Here is a 21,854-nt window from a genome sequence, read left to right as displayed (position 1 = left end):
GCAGAGCCGTCCTGGTGGCGTCCAGCTCCTCCTGCAGAACGACCACTTGATGCTCTGAGGACATCTGCACCCCGAGGGCCTCCCTGCGGAAGGTCATCTCTCTCTGAGATTAAAAAACAAAAAATAAAAAAAATTCACTGTTATTGTTTTCATTGAGGGAATCTGGGCTGACTGTGTTCCCAGAGTATTTGGGATGTTTGGGCACTATTTCCTCCCGCATACTGCACCTGCTGACTCTGGAGCAGTTCGCGGTGCAGCTTTCCCTGCTTTACCACCTGCTTCCATTTGCTCAGGACCTTGATTTTACGCAGCAAACCCGCCAGCCGAATGTTCTCCAGGTGAAGATCACGGATGACGTCGTTCTTCAAACAAAGGTCGTCCTAAAGCGAGGAAAGTGTGAATGCACCGCACATGAAATGAATCTCTACCAATGTATTTCTAATACCTTGAGGAGTTTCTACCGCTCGTACCCTCACTTGTGAAACGGCACCGGCGCTGCCGGAGCCGTACTTCTTTTTGAGCTTGATGATTTTGTCCACTCCCTCTCCCCGTACTTTGCTCACGATCTGACTCACATCCTGCTCCATGTGCACGTGGTACTCATCAAGCCGACCCTGAAACGGACCCCGGCCAGGTGGTTCGTGTCACGCTGCCGTTTTTTTTTTGTTTTGTTTTCGTTCACCCGCACGCAAACAATAACGACAGGCACGTTGCGTGATTTCACACCTTCATCTGGATGCAGGTGGAGAAGAGCTGGTGCACCAGGGCGTGGTAGTGTTGCTTGTGTTTGAGGCTGAGCCGCTCCTCCAGCTCCTCCTTCTCTTCCTCCAGCTGCGCCGCTCTGGCCTGCAGCCCCGAGATCCGCAGCATCATCCCACGGCACTGGGCCGCCACCTGGGAAATGGAACACGACACTGTTTACACGGCACCGGGGGGCTCTGGGACTGGAAGCCCACGCGCCGGCTCCGCCAAATACCTCCCGGCCCCCAAGCGCTCTAGGAAAATCAAATATGAATTGTATTTATTTATTTTTTTACAGTATTTATTTTACAAGAATCTCTTGAATGTGTGAGCAGTACAAGCTGACTGGCTTTGAAGACAGGTTGGTGCCTATAGTGTGATCATATGGAATATATACATTTACAAACGATCTTCATTTTGTGCAGTCGCGCAGTGATACAAGGTTTGTGAAGCGGTTTCACTCTCGATTTGACCCCGTGGACAGAAGTAATCCACAACACCTGCGTCACGTTAATATAACAATTACTCCCTGAATTTTCCCCCAGAAGTCTTATCTTATCACCACTATCAGCTCTTGTGAGAGGGTTACTGTGTAAAGACTGTAGAGGTGGCCGCGCGGGGGATTTTAAAGTCACAGATCTCTGAAGGTGCTTTGGAAAAAGACTTTAGAGCGGCGGTAATGTTACTTTGAATTAAAACACAACTTTGACAGCGGGAGAATAAGCTTCTTTCATTTTCCAAAAAATGACACTTAATAGAGAACACGGTTTGAAGTTTTCTGGAAATACTAACACTGTAAGACCACCATTTTTAATGTGTTAAGCCACCCTGGAAAAAGGAGAAGTGTGCAAACTGCTCAATTATGATGAAATGAGTCACACTGGAGGCGCACATGACGCGTGTAAATGTATTAGTAAGATGCTGCTGGCAAAGACCAACATTGATTGATTGCATACAATTTAAAACAGGGAGCAGTCAGTACTAAAAAAAATACTTAACTGTACGGTACAAGAACATACCTCGTTGTAGTAGTTGCTTGTCTGAAACTGAGGGTCCTCAAATTTCTTTATATCCTAAGCAAATGAAAATGACAAAACGTGACCAAAACACCATGACAAAAAAATAAATACCACCAACTACGATAAACTGATTCCCAGCTTGAACAGATGGGCAGATCAGGAACAGTACCTGCTCTTTCTGGCGCAGCAGCTCAAAGTCCTGCTGCAGGATTTGCTCATAGAATTGTGAGTAAAAGAGGAAGTTGCGACGTTCCCGATCCATCACCTGGCATCCCAGGTTGTCCAGACACAGACGCAGGTGATCCCCGGATAACCTCACCTTGCAACCGCAACGCAAAAAAACAACAGCACTGATTGCCCGACACCGCGGGAGGGGCCCGGTGAATGTACTGCATGCCTGTCCGGCTGCAGGTATGTGTAGAATTACAGACTCCAAAAATGACAAATCCCACAAAAATGTCCTAAATGACCGTTACTTGAGTCGTTGTGCTCAGTTCTACCTGTCCATCAGACTCCTCAGTCGCCTCCATCAGTTGCTGGATGAAGCTCTCCACCATCGCCGGTCGCTCTGGAGACAGACTGTACCTGAGAGGAGCTTTCCTCCAGAGCTCTGAAAAAAACAAAAAAAATAACAGATGGTTACTGACGTTTATTCTTCTACTGTCATTCTACTATTTGGCAGGAAGGACGTCGTCCCCACGGCGGAGAACGCCAGCGGTCGCTACCTGTGGGGAGGCCCGCGTCTCGCCGGGTTCTCTCGGCCATCACCAGGGTGAGCTGGTGGTTTATTCTGCTCTGCAGGACCCGGATCATGTCGCGCTCCGTGCACTCCAGCAGCCTGCGGAGCTGCGGGGAACAGCGCGGTGAGGGGCATTGTGAGGTGACACGGGACGCCGTGCCCTGGAAACGATGCTGCTGCATTTATTTGTTATTAGGGTCCACAACCAGGAGGGGTAGGAACCCCGTTGTTTTTCCTGACTCTCCAGTTGCCGTGAGCTGGAACGAGCCGGAGCCGCGAAACGTGGCCCCATAACCGGACTGGAGCGCTCCCCGAGAAACAGCAGCCCAATCAGCCAGACGGTAGCGCTGTAATTAAGGCCCGAAAGCGAAACTTTGGAGAGGCCACGCCCCTCACACCGTGACTCTTGACGATTGACTTGAAATTTGACACACAAGTCTAGCTCAATGTGCTCTACAAAAAAGCCTCCTGGACCATAAAAGTCCACCATGATGGATGTTTTGCTCATTTGCATAATGTGAGAAAAGAGAAATAGTGTGAGTAACGTGCATAGACTGTTTTGGATTTTGACTGTTTGAACACCACATTTGCCATCCACCAAAAAAATGTTGCAAAAGGCGGGGCCAAATAATTTCACCAAACTTGGTGTAATACTCAGTGGGGGTAAGTATTAACCAAAATCTGATTTATGAATTGCCAATCATTTTAACTGATGCATGTGGGCAAGCACAACATTGTTTTGGTTGATGGCAGCCATGTTTTTGGACTGATCGTGCTCATTTATAATAGAAATGTGTATCTCAGTCCCGCAATGCTGTATACCAAATTTGGTGTTGATACCGTCAAAATACGAATAAGTCAATTCACATGACTGTTTTTAATGTTGTGCAAATTAGCAAAACAAATGCGGCGATATTCGGTCTGTAAAGTTGGTGCTCGTCACAACTTCAGAACCCACATGCTTTCCCTGATTCAGGGTCCGATTTTCTGCCGTTGTGCTCCAGTGACTTCAGTACGCACAGGATGTTGGACCTACTGGTGCAGCAAAGGCAATTCCAGGACGGAGATGTGAAGTCACTTGGATTGATATTGATTTTATTTTACCCTGTAGTTTTTTTTTTTTTTAGCTGTTACTCAGGGGTTTTTTTGTGTTATAGCCGCACGCATCAAAAACAATATACAATAAACTGTATCAACAATTCACATTATGAAAAAAGGAAATTGTGCAAGTATGAGATCTATTACGAAACAATTATCATTAGTGGTTTCTGTAAACTGACAAACAGGGATAAATTCTCACACACACACACACACACACACACACACACACACAGTCTTGAAAAAGCTGAGTGTGTTAACATCCCTCGTGGGTCTGGCTCAGCTCAAGCAGTATTAGCATCAGTAGTAACAGCCGTGGTGTCAGTGTGGGCACCGTGGGGCTGGTAGTCGTGGTGAAGTGCGGTTTCTAGGCGATGACTTTAATCGTAGGTTATGAATCCCACAGTACCTGCCAGGCGCTGACGTCCACCTCGGAAGCTCCAGGAGGGGGCAGGAGAGACTGCTGAGCCGAAACCAAGGCCTCGTATTCCCTCTGCTTACCCATGTGCTCCGCCAGGGATCTCATGCTTGGGTCGAAGATTTCAGCTCTGGGGGGGGGGGGACCACACAAGTAAAGACAATTAAGAACAAAAAAACAAATTAGACGGTAAATCATCCTGAACAAATGAGATATTCTGTTTTGGGTTTTTTTTTTTACCTGTAAAGCTTGACAAACTGTGTGTAGAGTGAGGGCACGCTGGTCAGATCCGCGCCCAGGCGCCTTAGGGCCCAGTTGTCCTTAAACACCTGGAGCTGCTTGGTGAGCAGCAGGAAGCCCCTCTGGACGGACAGGACCTGGATGGGATCCCTCACAGGAAGCGGAGGAACGGGGACCCGCTCTTGCTCGGCTTCCGGACAGCTCGGCTCCTCCTGGAGATAAGGCAAGACGTGCACCAGTGAAGAAATATACAGTACTACGGCACAGGATGTTTGGTTGTTCTAATGTTTGTGTGATTTTTTTTTTTTTTTTTAAAGCGGGAAACCATAAGATCATCTGTGTTGGATGGAGTCTCCAGAATTCCCAGTTCGTTTGTGGTCAACATCCAGGTCAATCTCTGCCTTCTTCTGATTCATTTTTTTTTTTTTTTTTTTCATGGTCACTTGAGGTAGTAGGGATGTATCGTCATCCAATGGTGCTCTTAATTTTTTGCCAGTGTTCATCCATATCAACGGTTTCTCACATTACCCGCGACTTCCTTTAATCTCTCGCCGGGGAAGGCGGACCCCGCCACCAACATTGGAAGAAGGATGTAGAGGAGCGCAACGGATTACCATTTTAACTGAACCCTTTGTTTGCCAAATCACTTGTGTGGGGGAAAAAAAAAAAAAAAGATCCTTGAGCCAAATAATTGTGATTCAGATTGAATACACTCATATCCACCGGCACGCACGCCCGACAGCTCATATTTTATAAAGAGCCTTTTACTGGATTGCTTTTCCCGTGGTCGGGGGGGCCGTCCTTGTCGTCGTGCAGATGAAAAGGCTCCACGTCCGCCTCCCGCGTGCTGCTGAGGACGTCCTCCAGGAGCAAAGACACCCCGAGGACGGCAGCGTTGGCCTGCAGCCGGCTGCGGCGGCCCAGGCCGCTCAGACACAGCTGGGGGGGGGAAGCATGTATGCATTTGTTGCAGGCATACACAGTATATTAGCCATATAATATTGTATAACAATTTCATCGTGCGAACATAACAATATTTTTGAGAGATTTCCTGCCTTATTTCTTTCCTTAAGACACATCCAATTATGGATGCACTACAACTGAATTTCCCCAAAAAAGCAATGATGTCAAATAAATTCTATTGAAATCTAATGTGATCTGCTTCGATCCAGTCTATTCCGATCGAGCCTGGTGCACGAATCGCATGTAATCCTAAATGAAAGAATCAAATGTAACAGACAAAAACTATTTGAACGACTGTTTATTAGTAGCCTACTATTAGTAATGCGGTGAAAAGTAATGCAGTAAGTAATGGAAAATTTGATCAAATCTAAATTTAAATAACCCAATCTAATGTAATACATTCACGGTGCACAATTGGGACCGTTTAGAAACAGTTGAAGTTGACCGTTGATAAGAAGGAATTGTGAATTTCAATAAAATTAAAAAAATAAAAATGATGTTCAACCTGCATGCAAAATTCAATAGGTGGCATGTCCCAGACACCCACTGGGTGCAGACCATAGCAACCGATGAAACATCGCCATGGAAACAGTTGTTGAGCCTAAACAAACAGGCAAAAAAACGATGACAATATTAATTAAATAAAACATCATTAATATGATTGATCTGATATCGATGACATTTACTTGTGGAGCTCGATATTTGGCCTGTTTTAATTTCCCAACAATAGGGAACGTGAAGTTTGACGGTTGCTATGGACTCCGGTCGCAATTTTTGGAGGATCGCTTCCATTCCATTGCACCGAGAAACAGCTAAAATGTACAAAATGTACAAAAATGGAGAAAGGAAGGAGAAGACAGCTGCAAGATTTTTCGAGGCAGTTTTTCACTTTTCCAAACCGTCTCTTAACTCAGAAACGCCGACCGACGCTCACAGTCAATGGGAGCGATCCCCCAAATATGGCGGCCGACGTGGCGTCAGCTTCACCTTCCCAGTAAGCGGTTGAGCCCCGCCCCGCTTTCCGTGCACCCACCTCGGTGCTTCTGGCCTCCAGGGGCTGGGGGACGGGCAGGAGAGCAGCGTGCATGTCGGTGCCCAGCGGGTCACACAGCAGGGGGAGGGCGGCCGCCATGTTGTCACTCACACTCCGCAAAGACGGGACGTCAGCGGAGGAGAGGAACACTTCCCTGGAGGAAGGGTGGAGAAATACAACATGTGACTTGGATCCTATTTGACCCAAACTTTCAACAATGAATTTCTAACCCAACCTATTCTTTCATCCAGCTCATCCAGCCAGAGCACAGAGCTCATCCAGAGCACAGACCTCATCTAATCAGAGAGTCCGGAGCTCATCCAGAGTCCAAAGCTCATCTAATCAGAGCACAGAGCTCATCCAGTCAGAGCACAGAGCTCATCCAATCAGAGTCCAGAACTCACCTGATCAGGTGTCTGACCGCTGTATCAAACTGTAGAAACAGAAGCTGTCGGCGGAGCTGCAGCATCTGGCCGACGGCCTCAGGGCTGGTGGGGTCCGCCAGAGCATCAACCTGCCTCTGGAGCTCCAACAGCTCTGCTCCTACAGATTTACACAGGTGTGTGTGTGTGTGTGTGTGTGTGTGTGTGTGTGTGTGTGTGTGTGTGTGTATATATCGGGCAGGAACTCACATTTTGATGTTGACACAATGGGTCACAATTCAAAATAATACCCATTCAATGTGATCAACTGATGAGGTGGCCGACGATACGATTCTACATCGATACATCGACATTTCATATATAAATACTAATTAATACCAACTTTTCAGTTTAGAGTACCATCTGACCTACATTCCACAAATATTTCATAGAACAAATCACTCTTATACAGATACCAAATATTTCAATTCATTTGTGACTATGATGGAGGAAAATGGTTGCAAAGCTTCCAAACAAAGGATCAATATTCAGAAATTGAAACAATAGAATGGTATTGGAGCATCGATTTAGTTTTACCCAGCCCCGTACATTGCTGCATTCATTCAAAGAAAACAGCAGCAATATTTAAAAGGCGTAGAGCACGGTTTCCACGGAAACGTTCTACCCACCGATGCCTTGGCTTGCCCCCCACTCCGCTGCCAGACGTAAACCTGCGGCCTCGTCCTGTTTCCCTCCCGGGCGACGGGAGACTTCCGTACTCCCCAGCTTCGCGAAACTCACCAGGTAATGGACGACGTCGTGAAGGGCCGCCGCCACGTGCAGCGTGTGGTGGAGAGCCTCGGCGCACGCCTGGGAAATGGCATTTTTACAAACCGGACCGCAGACGAATCGAAAAATCACTGCCCCTAAATGCCGTCCGTTAGGGCAAACTTTTAAGCCTTTAAAAATAATTTCAATAAATCGGGAAGTTCACAATATTGTCAGACAGTCTATTTGCAAACCATGCATTACATAAAGTCCGTCATGGTTTTATTGACTTTCTTGCACTTCCTCAAACCAGCTGTTTTGGCTATATCCATGTTAACGTAAGAGACTAGAAACAGGAAGCTGCGTCGCTTCCTTCATGCAACCTGCTGTGGCCAATGCTACACTTTAGATGCAGAAAAAGGTACAGTTTTGAATAAAATGTGATATTAGCATATTTTTCTTAAACATGTTTTGAATAAAAGTCAGAAACATGGGACTCTAATGTGAGGTTTCAAAAAGTTTGAAAAGTGCATTTTAATCATAGTGAGAAGCTACATTAGTCAAGCATTAGACAGTTTAGAATGACGGGAACCAGTAGTTTAATAAGCGCTGGGCTGAAAAATAGCCAACCCAGCCTGCAAGCGTCTCACCGAAATACCGTTGGATTCAAACATGTGCAGGACCTCCGAGAAGTGAGGGATGTACCACAGGTTGAGCAGTTTTTTGCCGTCTTCGGATAGCAGGCTCCGCGGGCGTGGCTGGAAGGTCCTGCACGGATCGGAGCGATTTCAACACTTCATTATCATAGCAGGTATGCTGCAGTTGTCAAAAAGTCAAACATATCTACCACCCAGCCACCCAGCAAACAGACGGGTTTATCATAATATAATGCATGGTATAAATGCATTGGGCTACATCGTCCCCGGCCGGGGTTCACCTGGGGTCCGCCTTTGATTCCACGGAGGGTTTGATTTCGTTGATCTGACCGATCACGAAGTGCGACTGGCGGACGGCGGGTACGTCGTCCAACAAGGAGATGAGGCCGTAGTAATACGCAACAATCTGCCCCCGCACACAATACTGGGACACGCGTGCGGTAAACCTGTCGGTAAAACACACACGAGGTGAAGCTGGTGCCATGGCTCACCGTGAATAACAAAAGACAAAACAGTGGAATGAACGTTAAAAAATAAATAATAAAAATAAATCCGTGTTTGCGAGTTACACAGCATTCACGCTCGACTCAGTAACGCTTGTGGGGTTTTTTTCCCCCACTGACTTAACTTTTTGCAGAAGTCAAGGATGAGTTTCCTTTTTATCTTTGCTGCTTCCTCCTGCGGCGCAAAAATAAATGAAGTTTGTATTTTATTGTTTTCTTTTTCCACTCCGTGATCAGATAATCACATCCATCATGGTGTTTTGCGACCCGGGGAACTCAACGCTTCCTGTGACTCACCGGGTCTTTAATGAAGCCCCCCAAAGCCTGCTTCTTCCTTACGAAAGAGTTGAGCATCTCATCGCGAAGATGCACTTTCTCCAGTTGGATCGACACAAAGGATTCCCTCAGCCTGGGCGGACGAACAAGAACTCTGTGTCAAATTCACCGCGGGAAATGCTGCCACGCGACGTCCTCTGCAGTGGTCGGATTACCTCCCCTTGGGTCCAGAGACGGTCTTCCTGGGTACCTTCGGTGGTAAATCCCTTGGCTGCAGGCTTTGAGGGCCCGTACCAAGTTTGGGTTCTGTGATTTTTGGATGAGCGTCCGAGGGAGGGCCATCCTGGCAGAAGAAGACGCATTCAAATCAGAGGCGGAAGCGTGATTGAAACGGCGATACATTCAGCGGCACTCGGCCCAAGCTGCAGCCGGGCCGTCCCTACCTGGGGTGAGGCGGACGCACGCTCTGCCCAGTAACAGAGGCTGGCCTGCTTCAGGGCGCTGATCAGGCCATTCTTCTGGGTTACCTGGCACGCTAAAGCCACCTGGAGGTTTTCTATGCTCTGTCTGTTCACGAGCTGTGGCAAAATGAGAGGAAATGCATATTAAAGTGGAAATCCGTAAGATTAAAAAAAAAAATACATGATAGTTTTATTAGCTGGCACTTTAACACCCATTCCACGTATTTGCATTATTGTGTTCTTCCTCTATATTCTGTTTCCATTGTTGGTGGCGGGGTCCGCCGCACATTACCCGGAAATAATGCAAAGAATAAAAAGGGCACAGCAGCGTACGTAGCCGTAGTCAAAAAACTGTGGATATGGAGTGAGCAGCACATTTTAAAGCTGTACGTACATGTACAGATGTTTCTTCGGAGTGGAAGCTGAATCTCCCGATCTGGTTCTCATCCAGCTCCTGGACACTCAGAGGGAGGCTGGACGGGCTGAACCTGGAGCAGGACACAGTTCAGTTTCGTTGGAACAGGCTCAGGTACGCTTCACTACTTCTCTACCGGGTTCGTCATAGGGAGGGAAAATGTGAAAACTCGAAGCAGGGTCCGAATATTAGACGGTCGGCCATTTTGGTGCATTGTCTGACAGGGCCCTTAAAAACACAATTTGTTGCCTTGTCCATTAACCCTGAAATTTAACAATACAATTTGATCTCTACTCTTCACAGACAATCTTAAAACTTTATACTATATACACAATCACACATTGGATTCGGTAACTTTTCCATGAACTGATTGAAGTTTAAATGGAAGACACACAACAACCTGTTGTAATATTGCATGCATGGACAATAAATCCAAAAGTGAGCTCATGATCACACAATAAAAAAAGATAAATGCAGATTAGGCTATTACATGCATAAAGATATCTTTTCTCAGATTTTTTGATTTTTTTTTTAAGCTACATCATATTGCGTTGATCAAATAAATCAACATTAATCATATTAAATTACAAATTGCACAGTGAGATTTCAGAATGTCGTGACGTTAACACGTAGACGGAAAGACGAACGGCATTCCTTGCAGATATTAGGCCGACGTTCACGGGAACATTCTACGGCTCTCGCACACAAACACATGTTCAAGTCACCTTTCCACACAGCTGCTGTCCTGCAGAAGGGCTGTAACACGCGCACTTCCCTGCTCCGCCTTGTCCTTGTGAGCCGCAAACTCAAACTGCACGGGCCGCAGGTACAGGTGGAACTCATCAAAGCCCAGCTCGGAAGCCAAGTTTCTGTACAACCTGGAGGACGTGGAACGCCACCGTTACACGACTTCAATGTGTCAAAAAGGTTTCACGTTCAAGCGCCGAAATGACAGATTACTGCCAAATGCGATTGTAACGAACCCAATGAATAACTGGATATTTACAGTCCATTATTTGCAAATCATTACTGACATCTCAAAAAAAACTAAAAACTATACATACAGTCTATAGACTTTGACATCAACAAACCTTCTACCATTCCTTTTATTATTCCATGTGTGAAACATTAAAGAAGATGCTAAAAATAATTTCTAAAAGTCTCATCGGAGACCTGACCCCGGTTGGGAGTGTTATCTTAACTCAGCCAAATGTGCCGTCTCGGAGGCAGCCTCCGTCAGTCGGTGGCGGAGCGTCACGAGCTCCAGCAGCTTGGAGAGCGTCTCCACAGCGTGCCGCTGTTTCTCCTTCCCCTGCTTCACGTCACTCTCCTCGGCCGAGCTTATCAAAGACAGGGCCATCCCCTGGACCAGCACTGGGTCCTCAAAAAACACATCTGAGAACAGCTGCAAAAGGAAGAGGGGAAAAAAACAAAAAAACACACACAGAGTCCCTCAGGTTCTCATACATAATAAATGCCGAGTCGAGTTTGTCTCCGAGGACGGAAACACATACATCCTTTTGTACTTGAGGGCCGTAGGAGGCCCCGGGTGCGGCCAGAGTGTTCCAGCTCTGCAGAGCCCGCTGCAGGAGCTTCTGTTCCAGGCTGACCCTCTCGGCGGCCCTGCGGGCCCCGTGCAGCTGGCAGAGCTCTGTGTGGGCGTGGACCAAACCCTGGTAGACCAAGGAGGCCAGGCACAGGGACGGGTGCAGCTCCAGCAGGAAGACGCTCTTCAGCTCAGAACTGCTAAGAGAAAATGAACATAGCACATCACGCAGTACACAGTGTAGTACACTCTGAGGAGGGTGGCGGGCCGTGACTATGAACCCTGAAATATGTCGGCTCTCTCTACTCCACTTAAGTCTCTTCCTCGGTATCGATCACTTGCCTGCTGCCTCCAAGTGAAACCGGGTTTTTGGGAACACAGTTGGGTGGAAAGCCGAAGGTGTGACTGGTGCCCACATGGCCGCCTCTCCATATGCGGTGGAGGTACTGCCGCTGTTTGTCAATCTGGTGGATTAACACGCTCATGGTCACACTTTGATGCTTGATCACAGGTTGAGATTCATTCATTTTTTTAAGCAAATCAAATAGAATTAAACCACAACAAAAAAAAAACTGGACAATCTGATAAAATGCACAGTTTGCTGACTGGCTATATGCATTCCTTTTGTTGTGTTTCTTCCTTAAATGTTTGCCCCATTTGTCGGCCTTTAATAACAGTGAGAAGCTGCAGCAGAGTGGTAATCAACACTTAAGGCCTGGTTTGAAAAATCCTTGAGGCCTCCCAAACTTTACGAAAAAAGATTTTGAGATCAAAACTTCGTTGACTCGATTGGCCCTTTCCTCCATTACCTGGTGGTTCAGAACTGCCCTGATCAGGTGCTGGTGGCTGCGGAGACAGGCCACGTCCGCCCTGTAGGCCTGCACAAAGTAGTCCAGACTCAGGTCCAGCTGGGGTCTCCTGTGCATGACGTCCGTGATGACCTGGGCCATCGCAAAGCGCTCCTCCAGCCCCGACACGTGCTGGTAGGCCTCGTAGTAGCAGTTCAGGAGCTGGGGAAGAACGCGGATGTATAGATTTTCGAATTATATACGTCAAAATAGATCACATTAAGTCAAGGTTCTGGACACTAATTCATTTTCATCGCCTGGCAAATTGATTTATCCTGATCACAGCACCTGTACTTTGCTCTCCAGAAACTCCGTCTCGCAGGTCCACAGGTCCAGCAGCACGGCCACGCGGTCCACGCCCGCCCCGCCCCGGGAGCCCACGTCTGCCGCGGGTCCGAGGGAGCCCCCGGATCCGATGAGTTTCCTTCTGACGTAGTGGGATCCGATCAGAACCAGCGTGTTCTCCAGGTCCTCCAGGTCCTTCAGGGCGGAGTCGTACACGATGTAGAGGCCTCTCTGGTCCTGGACCCGAACCAGCCGCCCCTCCGCGCTGTAGAAGTCGTGGAGGTTCTCCACCTCGGGGAACTGCATGAACTCAGAGCAGTGAATCTGGGGGAAAAAAACAAAAAAAGGTCAAACTCTTTAAATGGGTGCAGTCTGAGCAGATCTCTGAAGGAAACCCTTCAAATCATAAAAGGCATTTATTTCGGCAAACATTGAGATGGATGAGTTTTCATAGAGCTATGAAGAATTATTATCTGACTACGTGTCCGTATCCTATGAATAATACGAAATGCACAAGAGTGGTTTCCAGACTTTCATATCCTTCTGACCCACCACAACTGATTTTTTCCCCACCCCAGGCCAATATTAATGGCAAAACAAGTGATAAAACAAGTCGTAATGAGTTAATTCAAATGTTTTCACTCAGCTTTGTCATACTTTGTTGAGCAATAACAAAAAAGAAAAAAACAATTTAAACCGGGCTCACTTCAACCTTTCAGCAGAAAAACATCACTGAGTTAATATTATTCGGTTTCCTCTCAAATGACTCTCCACTGACAAAATGTATTTGTTTGAATTCAATAAATTAGGATTAATTTAGGATTAATTCATTCATTAATTTCAGTGCCGCTCTACATAATTCTGTATACCCTCAGTCCTGCAGCCTCTTAAAATACCTCTGCGGCACCACTAGGGGCCGGGTGCCACAGTTTGGGAACGACTGCATTCCACAATCACAACTGACATAATATCATTGAACCGGTGATAGGAAGGCTTTGGCAACGTACATATCCATATTATTATGTGCACACACACACACACAGACAACGAGACGGCGTCGTTCTCCCTCCACCTTGTAGTCGACAGGCGTGTCGTGGGCGTGGTGCACGGAGCCGAGGCCGCCCGTCAGGCCCCGGCCGCCCCCGGCGACGTTCATCCATCCCCTCTCCTCCCCGGTGCTGCTCAGAGACCCTTCCTCCGGACGCAGACCCGCCAGGTCAAAGGTCAGTGTCCGCTCCACGGAGCGCAGGTAGTTCAGCAAACCCAGAGCGATGCGCTACGACGGAGAAACCGGTTCGATATCTGGTACTTTTAAACAGACCAAACCAGCCGCTCCCAGCGGGTCTGGCCTCAGTATCAGCGTTTCACCTCAGTCGTTGAGTCACGCCTCACACAGCATTTAGGATTTGAAGCGTTCCATACAACGTGAACAGTGCGGTACTCCACAATGCTTTGGTGCACTGCTGAAACGGTGCCCTCGCCCGCTCGCTTTAATGTGGAAAGGTTGAGTGTAGCAAGAGACGATCTATTGTCAAGATTGACTTTGATTTCATTTGAGCCGCTATCAACAGCTGCATGATGGTGTGGGACTCAAAAAAAGCACAGCATCAGATATTTGGTTGGCTAATATAGAGAGATTTTTCTCCACTCAAAATGACCACACAACCCAAAAAAACAGCTGAGGATCACCAGGTTATGGAAAAAGTGAATCCATTGTCGTTTGGTAGTTTAATCATGTCGGGATGGTAGCTCAGGAGGTAGAGCTGGTGGTCTAGTGATCTAAAGGTTGCTGGTTCGATCCCAGGCTCCTCCTGCAAGCATGCTGTAGTGTCCTTGAGCAAGACAATTAACCCCTAATTGCTCCTGATGGCTGCGTCCGTCGGTGTTTGAACAATTGTAAGTCGCTTTGGATAAAAGCGTCTGCTAAATGACTAAATGTAATGTAATGTAATGTAATCAGTTATCAGTGTCGTTTAATGTGATTTGAAATAAAATATTATTTAGTATGCACCTCATGTATCACATGGGCCTCGTTATCTGTACTATTCAATTATTATTCAGGATTTGGAATTCATTGCTATTCAAAACCCTGTTTCAGTTCATTACACTTATTGACCTAGTAAATGTATGTTACAATGGCATAAATCGATACTGGATTTGGAATCTAAAAAAGATGATAATACAATGCATAAAATGTGGGAATGACGAACCTCATTGTCCTTGACGTAAAAACTTTTTTTTTTTTTTTTTTAAAGAAACAACTGAAGGCTAATCCATTGCCGCACACTCACCTGCAGCTCTCTGATTCGGAGGTGCCTCAGGTGGATGAGGGACAGGTAAGCCCCTCTGGTGGCGATGGGATCTGACGAGCTTCTCCCTTTATTCTCCTGCAGAGCCAGCAGCTGCAGGCTGTCCGTGTAGCTGAGCATGGAATTATACAGAATACAGAATACGGGAGCCCCGGGATGAAATATCCAGAAAGTGCTTGAGGGAAGAACATAACAACTAGTATGACGGCTGGGGAAAATAACTGTTATTGTCAGTTTTCACATTCCCAAAACCCCAATCACAGATTGACATCCAAGACTATTATTGACTATGAGTCTGACTCTAGATGTTGAGACCTCATTGTAACATCACAATTATAACGCATGTTAATTATAACACGCGTTTTATTTATTTATATATATATATATATATAAAAATACACACCTCTCATTTTGTGCGGAGGATGTCTTGTGTTTATTTTGGCTTTCTCTGCCTTCATGGTTGGACGGGTGATCGTGTATTTCCTGAAGAAACATCTCATTTTTTAAAAATGGTCTCCACCACAACAGACGCTGGGACCTGGAGTCCGGTCTCAGATGTGGCCCAAAACTGGAATTTAGCCATTTATTTTTTGGATATTTTTAAAATAAACAGCCAAAAAAACAAGATGAAGATAAATGTAGACTTGTTTTATAATTTTGAAATTATTTTTATTTCATTATTTATTATCTAGATTTCTTAAATGATTGGAAAATGATTCACCAAAAAAAAAAAAAAAAAAAAAAAGTAGACGACACTGGGCCGAGACTTGCACCTGAGAGAGGCTGGTGGCTCTGTAGACGCTGGTCCAAATCCCGGAGGTCTCCGGTTCTCCGCCGTCACTGCTCTGCTTCGCCGAGTCGCAGACCCGCGTGGCGCGCTCCTTCAAGGCCTCCCCGACGCGGACCACGTCAGACACCTGGACGCATTTCAACCCGAGCGGACGGGCGGGTGAGGAGGCTGCACCGCCACGCCCCAGCCTCCTCAACCCAATCAGAGAAGAAACGGGATGGAAGGACGGGGGGGGGGATTCTACTGGTGTCTAAGCGATCCCCGGACACCTTTGGTCTTCACAACGGACAAAGACCCGCTACTGAACCCAAGAGCCTCGGTACCTGGAGGAACCTGCAGTGCATCTTCAGCAATTCGTCCGCACAGTCTTCCTCCTTGAGCTCGGTGAGGAGCCGCTGCTGCCACGGGTCCCGCCGGGGCTTCACCTGGAGGACGGAACCACGGCCTCAGAGGGAGCCGCTGCTCTGGCGCAAACGGATGCACCCGGAAACGACCCGCTTCTCCCCGCGCACGTTTTAAGTCTCGGGACACCAGGTGGCCGCCGCGCATTCTTTGCGGCGGCTTCAGAGAGGTCTGCGTCGCCGAAAAGCAACGGAAGCGCTTTTAAAGCGGCTTTCATGGGATTGTTTTAACTTTCTGGCACAAATCAAATGGGCCGCCTTTCAAAATAGGGCCCTTTCTAGTCCAGGGGACACGAGGCACTTTGGAGTTAGGACACACACACACACACACACACACACACACACACACACACACACACACACACACACACACACACACACACAGTGTGAAAACCAGCAACCTTCCAAACTGAACGACCATCTACCTCCTCATCCACCGTCCACCGAGCCGTGGTGCCATTTAAATACACAAAAAAAAAAGCAATATAAAATTATTAATTATAAAATTCCTTAGTGAGGAATCAAACATCTGTTCATTAAAAAAAGAAAATTGACTTTTTTCCCCCAAACTGACTAATCAAATACACCACCTGGTCCTGGTGGGTGAAAAACAAACAAAAGAAAAAAATCACATTTTATAGTATTTTTCAAAAATTTGTATTAATTATTTTTATTGTCAATGACTTTTTTTTTTTTTTTTTTTTTTTTTAAATCATCCATGCACTATCTCATCTATCTCAGGATGGTTTCCCCGCTCCGACCTGGATGAAGGGGATCCAGCCGCTGTCCTTCCTCAGCGCCAGGCCTTCGTCCCTCCGCCCCCACTGGCTTCCCCTCACCTCCGTGCCGTCGCAGCGCGGGAAGGTCCTCCTCAGCTCCTGCCCGGCGAAGACGGACCTGAACTCCCGCCAGACCTTTGGAGGCGTTCACATCCCGTTGCATATTCAATCCCTTCACGCGTGACCCTGCGCGGCGATAATATTTTTGATGGTGTGTTCTGCCGCCGCGGCGAGAGCGACTCTGCGTTACCGTGCTGAATAACTCCATTTCGTCGGCGGTGCTCCGGATGTTCGCCGGGTCGCAGGGCAGGTGGAACAGCGCGACTAGGGACCGCAGGCCGGGCAGAAACTCCGCCACTTCAACCGTGTGCATGGGGACACCGTCTGCCGGGCCTGCAACGCGCGTATTGAGCGGAAAATCGACAAGAAACTTTACCGGAATCAACTGGAAAGAGCGTTTAGAGAAGTTGGTCACCAACTCCCCTGGATGCTTGGAATGCGGTAGCGGCTGCGTTGCGTGAACTGTGGTTCTGTAAAGTGGACGGAATTTGACTGTTTCTGTGTTTCTTGTGGGGTTTTTTTACATATGTGTGATTTGCTGTCAGGTCCTCTTGGAAAAGACATAAAAGTAAAAACAAGACGTATATATCTTTACAGTATATATGCATAAGGTGCTGGTGCTCACCAGAGGCGTGCTGGTCCTCGTCCCCCATGAAGGGTTGGATTTCCTTCCGTTCACACACTGGTATGTAGTGCAGCACCTGTGAACCATCAGAGAGCGTTCGGTGAACATGATGAACTCAATTACTGGAGGTGAATATTATTATACATTTTGAAAATGAGAATGAGATGAATTTCTAAAAAAAACACATCTGTGTCAAAAGAAAACGGTAGAACAGGCAAGGTAGCAAACCTTCACGCAACAAAAGTACAGAAAAGACAATAGGAGGGTAACATTTTTTGGACAAAGCAGCTCTCTGTTAATCAATAAAGTACTGCACGTGAGATGAGGTACCATATATTTGGTACAAGGCAGAGGTATGAAACTTAATAAAGTAAATAAGTAAATAAAATCTGAGGAAATAATTCAAATTTAACACTATTTTATGACTTTTAAGACCTCATTTTTTTAAGAGAGTTTAGACTGTCGAAGGACCTGCAGACACATTGGAAAAATTGCAAACGCTAAAAAAAGGAATCCCAAAAGGCAGGTGATGATCCCGGTGTAGCTGGCGGTTCCTCACGTGCAGCAGGTTGTGGACGGTCTTGACGGAGTGCAGGTGGCAGGTCACCCATCTCAGGTACAGCGCCACGTCCTCCCGAGTGGCCGTGTCCACGGGGCCTCCTCCACCTGCGAGGACCTTCTCCCTGCACGCCGCCAACCTCCGCGCCCTCTGGACGGCATCCTCAAACTCACTGATCAAGTACACCACCTGGTCCTGGTGGGTGGAGAAAAACACACATTTTATAATACATTATTTTCTTGTATGAAGATCCAGAAAAAGATGCAAAATGATGTGAGATTTAGACACAAAAAACAAAAAAAACACTGTCACGATTCAAGGTCGGGTTAAATACTCGCTATATACATTTTAAGCAAGGTAATACAGGGGGGGTCGTAACTTATAGATGCTTTAAACAAAGTCGTCACCTTATAATGAGGATACAGACTCTCCAGGACGCCGGAATGACGACAGAACCTTCTCCATCTCAGCATCAACTGATACTTGATCTGAGCCAAGTGATAAGATCTGTCTGTATAGAACTGGAAACAAAAACATACAAAACAAAGAATACTTTTTTTTTTAATGGGTTTTTTATTAATTTGAATATATATTTTTTTCTTCTATATGTATTATTGTATGTATATTGTATTTCTTTATGTATATTTCACATTTCACTAAAATTATTTTAATTAAAAAACACACATATCAACACACATACAGTATATATATATATATATACACACATACATATATACATATACATACATGTAACATACATATATACACACATATACATACAGTATATATACTGTACATACTGTATACATACATATATATATATATATACATATATATATATATGCAATGTTTTCTAACACCAGTGGTAATTTAATACAAAACAATAGAGTTAAAAGTCGTGTAGTAATTACCAAATGCAGTACAACATTTGGGGGATGTTGTTCACAAGTGGATGCAATTAATTCTCTCATGTACATTGCCATCCCATCAACAGGGTATTTACCTCCACCCTCATCTATACACAAAGACTATATTCCCCTTCTGACTGGAATTAATCCATAAAATTCCTTTTGATTGTTTAGTTATAGAACACCCTGTTCTCTCATCTTAAAACTGAATGGTCATGCTTTCCATGACTTGTTTTGTTTTGTTTTGTTTTGTATTATTGAAGGATGGGAAGGAAGGAAGGATCATTATTTGCTTTGCTTGGACTATTTGTATGTGAATGTAGTTTCTGTTACTTTGCATGTTTTCTATTGTTACTTTTGCAGTGGGAGGGGTCCATCCTGCCAATAAACGATATACATGGCGGTGATAATAACACATTTTAAATTAAATGAATTCATTTCATGTACTTTCCAGTCTGCTGCCTACAGTACCTGGTGCAGGAGCAGAGGGAGGCTCCGGGGCCCGTACTCCACGTCCAGGCAGCTCTGCAGCTCCTCCTGCATCACACCGGCCTGGGACTGGACCACACAGGGCTCAGCCACCTGCAGAGGACAGCGAGGGACCATTCTAAAATCGATCACAAACCTTGACTTCTGGACTCATTGGTTCCGTGTGAGTCCAGTCCCTGGGTGAGACTCGATGGATAGATTTCACTGGGCGGATGGGCGGATTTTATACCCCCCAAAAACGTGCACGTCTTGAAACTTAAATACTTTTTTTACTTATAACAAAGGTCCTTTTAACTGCCTCACAGTTAATATCATTCTTAGTTAGGTGTATATTCTTTATGTTAGACAGACAGACAGACAGACAGACAGACAGACAGACAGATAGATAGATATTTCCCCCCTCCAATCTCTAGCCTACTTAAAGGAGCGCTATTTAAAATTTACATGTTTCTTTTTTGCATTTGTCCACAACGCAAGGATTCAATATTTGGGTAAAGTTAAGTGCTGTGTGACTGTCACTTAAAATATATGCACAATGCATTTTGAATTTCAGTGCATTTTATCTTGTACTGTAACTGACAGCGGCCCAATATTACAGAAAGCCCCTTTGAATATTTGTAGACCTCGCCATTTCAATTTCAATATGTTGCATAAACAAAAGAAGAAGAAAAAACAAACGTACACTGATTGAATTTGAGTTTTGGATTGGATGTTTATTTCTTTCATTTTAAAATTCCAATGCTCGTGCTCCAATGGCAGTGACCCCAGACTACATCCGGATGCAGCGCCCTTGAAAAGAAAGGTCAGAGTCAAAGTCAAAGTCTGATTCCGCGTCTCACCTGGAGACCTCTCCTGAGGGTCTGTTCTCTCTCGGCGCGAAAATAGGAAACATCCCTCGGAGGCGGAACCGAGCTGAAATAAAGCTCAGAATGAGTAACACGGGGGGGCGGGGGATCAGTCTCGGCATGGAATTGACCACTCTCGCTACTTCGTTTGGGCAGAGTTAAATAAATAAGTAATGGAGAAGTGTTGGCGGCGGCCACCCTCCCACCCGCGGCCCGCGTTTCACCGCAGTGAGCACACCTGTAGTGCCTGGAGGCCGGCCCCCCGGGGGGAAGCCCGCTCTCTTCAATCTCAGCCCTGAGTGCGGCGAGCTGAGCGGACAGCTCACCCTCCGTCTGCACCACCCCGCGGGCGGAGGAAGCCCTGTAGACGTTGCGCATGGCGGGCGGGCGGGCGTCCCGGGTTCCCCCGCTTGTTCAGCAGCGCGACGGACCGCGGCACGACGGTGTCGAGGGGACGCGTCTCTCAACGCTCTGCGGAGTGCTGCTGCTACGGCACAACACGGGGGGAGGGAGGGAGGGGGCGTGCAGGGACACAGCCTTGTTTTGGTGTATCCATGGAGATGGCTGCTGGCGCTAAAGCTTCCGCTCTGATTCCCCGTCACCCCCGCGTGGGGACCCGAGAGGCGGCGGCGGCAACGCGGCGACCGCGTTGTGATCCGCAGGGGGGCCGTGAGGGCCTCGGCTGCTCTGCGTCTGACCTGGGGCTCGGGGGGGCGGGATGCGGGATACGAGGAAAGCGGGACGCGGGGGGGGGGGCGCAGGCCGCTCCCGCAGCGCTCGGCTCGGCCCCTCTCCCGCCCCCCCCGCTTCAATACCTTTTGACCCACGGTCGTCACGGTGGAGCCAGTCCTCCTGGATACAGCGCGCGATTGGCCCCTTGGCGTATGACGTCATTATCCACTAGCAAATCGCCTCCGCAGCGGGGAAGAGCCAAGTGCGCGTCTGTGCGATTCCAAAAAACAAAAAGATATAAATAAAATGATCCCAAAAAAAAAAAAAAAGATCAGGGAATTCAGTGCTTCGTCGAGCTTTATTTACATGCACCGCCTCCGATACAACCAACACAAGCATTGGAAATACACCCGGTAATGTCAGTTCGATGTTAGTTTTTCTTTTTTTTCCCTTCTTCGTAGGAACAATAGGAGGAACAGAAAGGAAGATGGACGTTGGCAGTGGATGTTTCTCAAGTATACAACAGATCAGACACTGTGACCTTGGGGGGGGGGGGGGTGGTCACTGAACTCAGAACGTTGGGGTTTTCAAATTCTCCGCGTACGACGCAGCAAACGGGTGCGTGACGTCACCGCAGAAATTGGGATTAATGCCACAAAATCATTTGGGTATTTCGGTCACGCCAAACGGGAATGGACTGATAAGCCGGAGCAGCCTAAATCGAGCCTCGCAAATTTATTAACGACCCGAGCGCTATGTACAGTGGCAAATGAAACACTGGAACGCTCGAGGCACCATTTGGCCTGTTCCGAGTCGCCCAGACGCCCCCCCCGGGGGTCGGGCTCGGCGACCCGGGCCCGACCACGCAGCGCGTCCGGCGTTCCTCTTCAAAACAAAAACAAAAACAACTTTCCCTGAAACGCGAGTGGTGAAATTCATGTTGATGAAGACGTCCTTTGGCCATTTTCATCTGGCAAACCGCTCGAACTGAAACCTCACTCCTTGTCCCTACAGAAACTATGCTGATGTCGTTTTTTTTTTGTTTT

The sequence above is a fragment of the Zeus faber genome, assembly GCF_960531495.2.
Source record: "Zeus faber genome assembly, chromosome: 13".
In the NCBI taxonomy this organism is placed as follows: domain Eukaryota; kingdom Metazoa; phylum Chordata; class Actinopteri; order Zeiformes; family Zeidae; genus Zeus; species Zeus faber.
The sequence above is the reverse complement of the archived record's forward strand: the minus strand, read 5'-3'. Positions refer to the sequence as shown.